We start from the raw sequence: 6,916 nt of genomic DNA on the forward strand, positions 1-6,916 counted from the left end.
TCGAAAGAAGCCATTTTTTCTGTTTATCTGAAGTCCAGCAAGTGCTAAGTTCTTGCTAAATCTCCTTTGTACAGTCCATACCCAATTTTGCTCACCATGCCTCTCATCATTTTTCTGGGGGATCGAGCCCACAGTGTAACACAGGTCTGGACAGGGGGTGTGGCTTAGAGCAGGGGTCCCCAACCTCTAAAATCTAATGTCTGATGATCTGAGCAGGGAGCTGATATAATCATAAGAGGAATAAAGTGCACAATACGTGTAACGCCGGAGAAGGCAATGGCACCCCACTCCAGCCCTCTTGCCTGGAAAATCCCATGGACAGAGGAGCCTGGAGGGCTGCAGTCCATGGGGTCGCTAAGGGTCGGACACGACTGAGCGACTTCACTTTCACTTTTTACTTTCATACATTGGAGAAGGAAATGGCAACCCACTCCAGTGTTCTTGCCTGGAGTGTCCCAGGGACGAGGGAGCCTGGTGGGCTGCCATCTATGGGGTCGCACAGAGTCAGACACGACTGAAGTGACTTAGAAGTAGCAGTAGCAAGTGTAACGCACTTGAATCATCCTGAAACCATCCCCTCACTCACCCTCCCCCTCTCCCAGTTTGTGGAAATATTGTCCTCCATGAAACCGGCCCCTGGTGCCCAAAAGGTTGGGGGCCACTGAGAAGAAACAGCTTGGATCCTGGAGCCAGAGTGGTTTCTGTCTCTGTGTGGCTTTGGGTAAATTACCTAACGTCTCTGAATCCAGCCTACTTACTCACAGGGTAACCTGGAAAACAGAGCGCTTGCTCTTTTGGAGGACTGTTATTTAGGTTTATATAGAGAGAGTTCTGGAGCTGGGCTATGGGGGTTGACTGGCGAACCCACGTCTCATCAGCTGTTGGACCCCAGCCCTTCACCAAATCTCACTGGTCTTCAGTTGTTTCATCTGGAAAATAGGAATGAGAATGGTCCCCTCCTACAGGGTTGTGCTTGCAATGTGTGCTAAGTTGCTTCAGTTGCATCCAACTCAGCCTGCCAGTCTCCTCTGTCCACGGGATTCTCGAGGCAGGAATGCTGGAGTGGGCTGCCGTGCCCTCCTCTGGGGGGTCTTCCTGACCCAAGGATGGAACCCCAGTCTCTTACATTTTCTGCACTGACAGGCAGGTTCTTCACCCCTAGCACCACCTGAGAAGACCCATAGGACTGTAGTCAGGATTAAACAGCATAACAGGTAAGAGGCACTTGGTGCTTAGCAAGCGCTCAGGAATTTGAGACGTTAGATGGATGCTCTTCTTAGACAATAAGTCCTGCAATTTATAGCTGCTGGACAAATGGGAGCTGAGGGGGGAGTCAGAACAGAGGATGCTGAGAGCTCCTTACCATAGTGACGCTGCGTCTTCAGGTCTGAGTGGTCACCACTGTCCTGCCTCCCCCCAGCAGCTCAGGAGAATCCTAGGCATCTGCAGAGGAAGCCTGTCTTGTAGAGGTCGGATACCCCTGACCTCCGCTCCCCAGGGAAATTAGAGCTGATCCCCAGCCCCCAGGCCAGGAGCTGACGATGGGGCCCTGACCTGCCGAGGGAGTAAAAAGTAAGGCCGCTTGTCTCCCCTGAGCCCAGGCAAGCATGTGGGACCTGCTCCCCAAGGCTGACACCCCCGCCGACTTCTCCCTGAGAGGCCGACAGCACCACTGTGCCTTTCTGCCCGTGCAGAGCTCACGGGCTCGAGTCCAGAACCGGGGAGGCGGCTCTTGGCATCACCACCCTGGGTGGGAGAAGGCTCGGAGGACCAGCACGTCTGGATCACAGCTGGACACTGGGGTTTCTGGTCGCTTTCCACTTAATCTCGCTGCAAATTCAGAAACTCACTTTGATCCCTCTCCCATCAAGTCAATTCCTCCTTAACAAGGTCCACGCAGTCTCAACTGAAGCCTTGGTTCCTGGACTGGCTTCAGTGGGAGATGAGGACTCCTGGACCATCCGAGGCCTTTTTTGCACACATTCGCCCTTCCCTTGGACACGCTGTTGGTTGCCTACCTGCGTGATGGCGAGCACCTGGGGAGCGTGGAGGCTGAGGGTGCGGGCTGCACTCTCGGGCGGCCCCCCATGGCCCCAGAGCAGGGCCTAGAACCTGAACTTAACTTTGAGGATGCCCCTGGGATCCTGCTAGGAGACCGCCTCCTGGATGAGATTGCCAATTGAGAGGGTTTTTCAGTTCTTCTTTAATTAAACCTCCTTGGATGTGGTCCAGGAAAGGCCGGCCTTGACCTGAACTTGACTCTATAATGTCATAATTTGAAACTCCCTGGTGCCTTAAAGCTTTACTTCTCCACCCCCAACCCCCACCATCACTGCTCCCTTTCAGGCTTCCGCAGCCTATTTGCTAGAAGGTTTTGACGTCCTGAGTGTTGTGACCAGAGTTGAGAGACCTGGGCACTAACCGTATCGGTGAAAGTTGCCTGCAGCAGTTCCTATAGACATGCCGAGCTTTGATGTAAAAGCAAGAGTAAAAATAAATTATTGTAATAGAAGCAAAGGCTTAAGTAAGCTCTCTGGGCTGCAGGGCTCTGTGGAGAGACAGGACAGTCACAGGGACTCGGGGTCAAGCCAGCATCTTGTGAACCCAGTGAAGCCAGAGACGACAGGCATCCCCCGGAAATGAATCCCCAGGCATCTGACACGCCCTCCTGATGGTACAAAACAGCTTTATCTTTGTATCCCCAACATGACAGTAAGCTTCCTAACAACGTTGGAAGATGTCTTCCTTCTCACTGGGTACCACATCCCCGCCCCCGTATCAGATTCTCTCCCCTCCTCCTCCCCCGCCCTCCTGCGTCTCCCTCTGGGAACCCCCTTGCCGCCCCATCCTTTCAGCCTTCTGGGCTCCTTGTCTGCTTCCTCTTGTCCTGCTTGCGTTGCTCTCTCCCCAGAGAGACCTAATGCTCAGAGAGGCTGGTGCTTGTTGAAGCTCCCTCTTCTTCCTTTCTGAAACAGAGACTTTCCTTATTCTTGAAAGCTGGCCTCCCCAGGGGCTGTTCCTGTGTAGAAGGAACATGTGGTCAGGAGAGGGGGAGGGAAACGCTCTGGAATAGGTGATTTCCATAATTATGCTTCCCAAGCCTTTGCCACCACCATTCAGCTGACAGTCTTCTTTCTTCCCTGCCAAGTGGGCTTGCTCTGGCTTGTTCTTATGCAACCCCCCCCCAACCAAACCCGGCCCCCAGCCCTGCTTTCTTAAACACACCAGCACTCTCACATTTCACAATAAGTAAATGGTTAAAAAAAAAAAAAATCTCCATTTTCTTTCTCATGCAGCAGATGGCAGGTCTCAGGAACTCAGTGGAAATGAGGCTTTCTGATTTTCTAATAAATTTCAGCATCTCACACAAAAGGCACAAGCTCATTCTGATTCTGATGTTAAGTACCATATGGCATATCTTTCTCGAGCTGTGGCAGCTTCATCCTCAGGGTAATAAGGAAGCGGGGAGAGTCTTTCCTAGAACAACAAGATGGAGCTGGTAGGGACCAATTGGCTGTCTCGGTGAATACCATTTGATAATAATATTGTATATGACAGTGGAGCAATTATCTCTCTTTTATGGTATGTGTTCATTTTCGCCGCCAGTTTTCCTAATTACAACTGCCACCCGGAGGACTACTTGCTGTAAATACTCTGTAAACATTTGAAAAGACATAGGCCGCAGGGGCACCAAGACAAACGTCCTTGGATTTTGAAACTGTCTGGAAAATTGGCTGACATTTTACATGTTTTTCCACTGCGTAGACAGCCTGGTGAGAACTTGGATTACGTGGAAATTCCCTGTCTCTTCCGTGACATAAGGGACCTCCTACACCTACAGGGACTGTGGTTCTCAGGCCATTTCTCACTGCTTCCTGCTTGACATTCAGTGGGCAGTTCCATGAACATTGACAAATATCTACATCCATGTAACTCACACCCTAATAAAAACATAGAATGTCTCCATCGTGACGTAAAGGCCCCTCCAACCATTTCTCAGCCCACCCCACCACCCCCAGCCACCCCTGTCCTAATGGATCTCTCTATAGATTAGTTTTGCTTGCTCTTGAGGGGGGAGGGTGAGCTGTCAGAGGGATGTTCCTGGGGTGAATCTCTAGAGACAGAGGAAAGAAATGAGAAGGAGTGTGCACGGAAAGAGGATCTGGGGGAAAAAAAAAAAATCTTTCTCTGATAAAATATAACCAGTCTCTAGTTTTATTTGCTTTCGAATTCCTTGGACTGTAGATCTGTGTTCTTGGTGGGGACCCCCAGTCCACCTCCAGCTCCCTATTAGGGCCTAATGCAGCAGGACCACCAAGTGGGATGTAGGCAGACTCCTGGGTTCCCAGAGGCTCTTATGACCAAAATTATCCCCATCCCATGGGCCTGCCCCAGGTATCTGAAATTCTCATTGCTTTTGGCTACAGCTTTGAAAACTCTGCCAAAATGAAAACAGTCTCTATTCCTTAGGCTAGTAAGATCAGCTAGCATTCACCAGACTTGCTAGAAGGGGATGAGATACAATGTAGATACATCAGAGAGAAAAGTCTCAATACCAGCCCCAGGTGCAGAGTGCTCACTTGGAGAGGCAAGGGAGGCTCTGCAGGAGACAGCAAAGGGGGGCCCTGAACCCCAGAGGTGAGAATTCACCTTTACTCAGAGAACAAGTACCGTGTCAACCTTGATCGTCATCCTTGCTGGAACCAACCTTGCTGAAGGCTGGCTTTAGTGACAAATGGCTTGACTGATAGCATAGCTGTGATATGTAGATGTGATATGTGATATGTAGGAATATTTTCCTATTTGGAACTTGAGTCCATGGAAACAGCAGAGTGTCCTACTAGTAAGAATCTTCAGGAAAAAATTTCCAGAAGACAAAGCAACTCTTCTAAATGTTCATAGTGAGGGCTTGTTGTCCTCTTGTCGTGCTGGCCGTGATAATAACAACTCACTTCTGCCAAGTCTCGCTGTGACTTGGCACAAGACCCTGTAGGATGAACCACACGCAATTGCTGCCCTTGTGGGTCAAAGACTGTTGGACGTCAGCAATTTCACTTGGCTCCACTTAATATTAATTCATCCTTACCACAGTCCTATAAAATAGGACAGAGGCCTTCCCTCGGTTATTGAACCCAGCTCACCTCTGCTCCCCAACAGCCCCTTGCTCTCTGGCAATGGTATCTGTGTTGTTCTGAGAAAGGACACACTGCCTCCCCTTTCTATTTGAATTTCAAATCATCCGTGATAGAGAGAAGCCGCGGAATTGTTAGGCGTGAAGCGCCATCGTGTGGCCAAATGGTCACATACCATCGGCTGCTGGGTAATTGATTCCTCCATCAGAGGTGAGGCCACTGTACGTGGCTTTGAATGACCTCAAACAGCTCCGAGGACTGGACTCGGGTTCGAGTCCACGCTCTGGGATCCAAGATCTGGATTAATCATGAAAAATTCATTCAGTCTTCCCCAATTAGCCGATTTGGGGGCGGGGGGAGGGGAAGGGCAGGCTATTCCAGAACTGCAAAGAGAATACACATTTGCCTTTGCACCTTACCTACAGAAACCAGGCACGACTGGAGATGAGGAGTCTAACAATGGCTTGGCACTCCTCTTAAGGTTCACTTGAGATCAAATTCAGCAGCCTTCAAATCTAACCTAATCTATGCATGCGTGCTAAGTCACTTGTCATGTCCGACTCTGTGCGACCTCATTGACGAGAGCCTGCCAGGCTCCTCTGTCCATATTCCAGGAAAGAATACTAGAGTGGGTTGCCATTTCCTCCTCCAGGGGATCTTCCGGACCCAGGGTTCTCACCCATGACTCCCGCAGCTCCTGCCTGGGCATTCAGGTTCTTTACTGCTGAGCCACCGGGGAAGATTGGACAGTTATAATCAAGCTTAAGAGAAAGTTGGGCCAGATTAATAAGAACCAGGATATCTGTGATACTATGTTTTTAGGCTGAATAATAGCCCCCCAAAGATGTCTCCATCCTAATCTTTGGGTCCTGTGCGTGCTAAGTCGCTTTAGTTGTGTCTGACTCTTTGCGACCCTGTGCACCAGAGCCCACTAGGCTCCTCTGTCCATGGGATTCTCCAGGCAAGAATACATGGGCCCTGTGAACATTTCCTTATTAGGCAAAAGAGAATATGCATATTTAGTTAGATTAAGGGGCCGGCGATAGGGGGATGAGCCGTGGATCATCCTTATAAGGTGATCCTTATAAGAGGGATCACCTTATAAGATCCCTATATCCTTATGAAAGGATAAGGAGGTCCTTATAAGAAGGTCCTTTTAAGAGGGAAGCAGAAAATCATAGTATTAGAGACATGAAGAAATAGGGTGAGGGCAATGTGAGGAAGAAGTTACAAGCCAAGGAATGCAGGCAGCCTCTGGGGACAGCAAAAGGCAGGAGTATGGATTCTCCTCTCACAACCCCCAGGAGGAACCACCTTGATTTATCCCAGGGAGACTGATTTTGGTTCTAACTGCCAGGCACCAAGAGAATAAACTTGTGGGAAGTCCCTAACTGTGTGGTAGTGTGCAACGGGAAACTAACCCATCACGTAAGGGCCACCTGTGATGAGGGGACCGCAGTGTCCTGTTGGAATCTAGGCTCTAAGTAAGAGTGAGCACCAGGAAGCTCTGTCCTGGCAGCCATGTTCTCAGTTGCCTAGCAACCAACCAAAGAGCTGGATGTATATGACTGGAACTAAAGGCTCCCATGTCTCTTTCTCCCTGAAAGCAAAGACATTGGGGGGTGGGAGCTAGAATCCAGGGCTAAAGAACAAGCCAGATGTCCTGGACGCTCATCCTCTATTTGAACATTCTGTCTGGGGATAGGTAGATTTTCATACATCAAAATGGACAGTCCTGGGAAAGCTGGTGCTGCTAACATTGCACCCCAGTGACGAACCAACTG

The sequence above is a fragment of the Ovis canadensis genome, chromosome 10 (genome assembly GCF_042477335.2).
Source record: "Ovis canadensis isolate MfBH-ARS-UI-01 breed Bighorn chromosome 10, ARS-UI_OviCan_v2, whole genome shotgun sequence".
Taxonomy (NCBI): domain Eukaryota; kingdom Metazoa; phylum Chordata; class Mammalia; order Artiodactyla; family Bovidae; genus Ovis; species Ovis canadensis.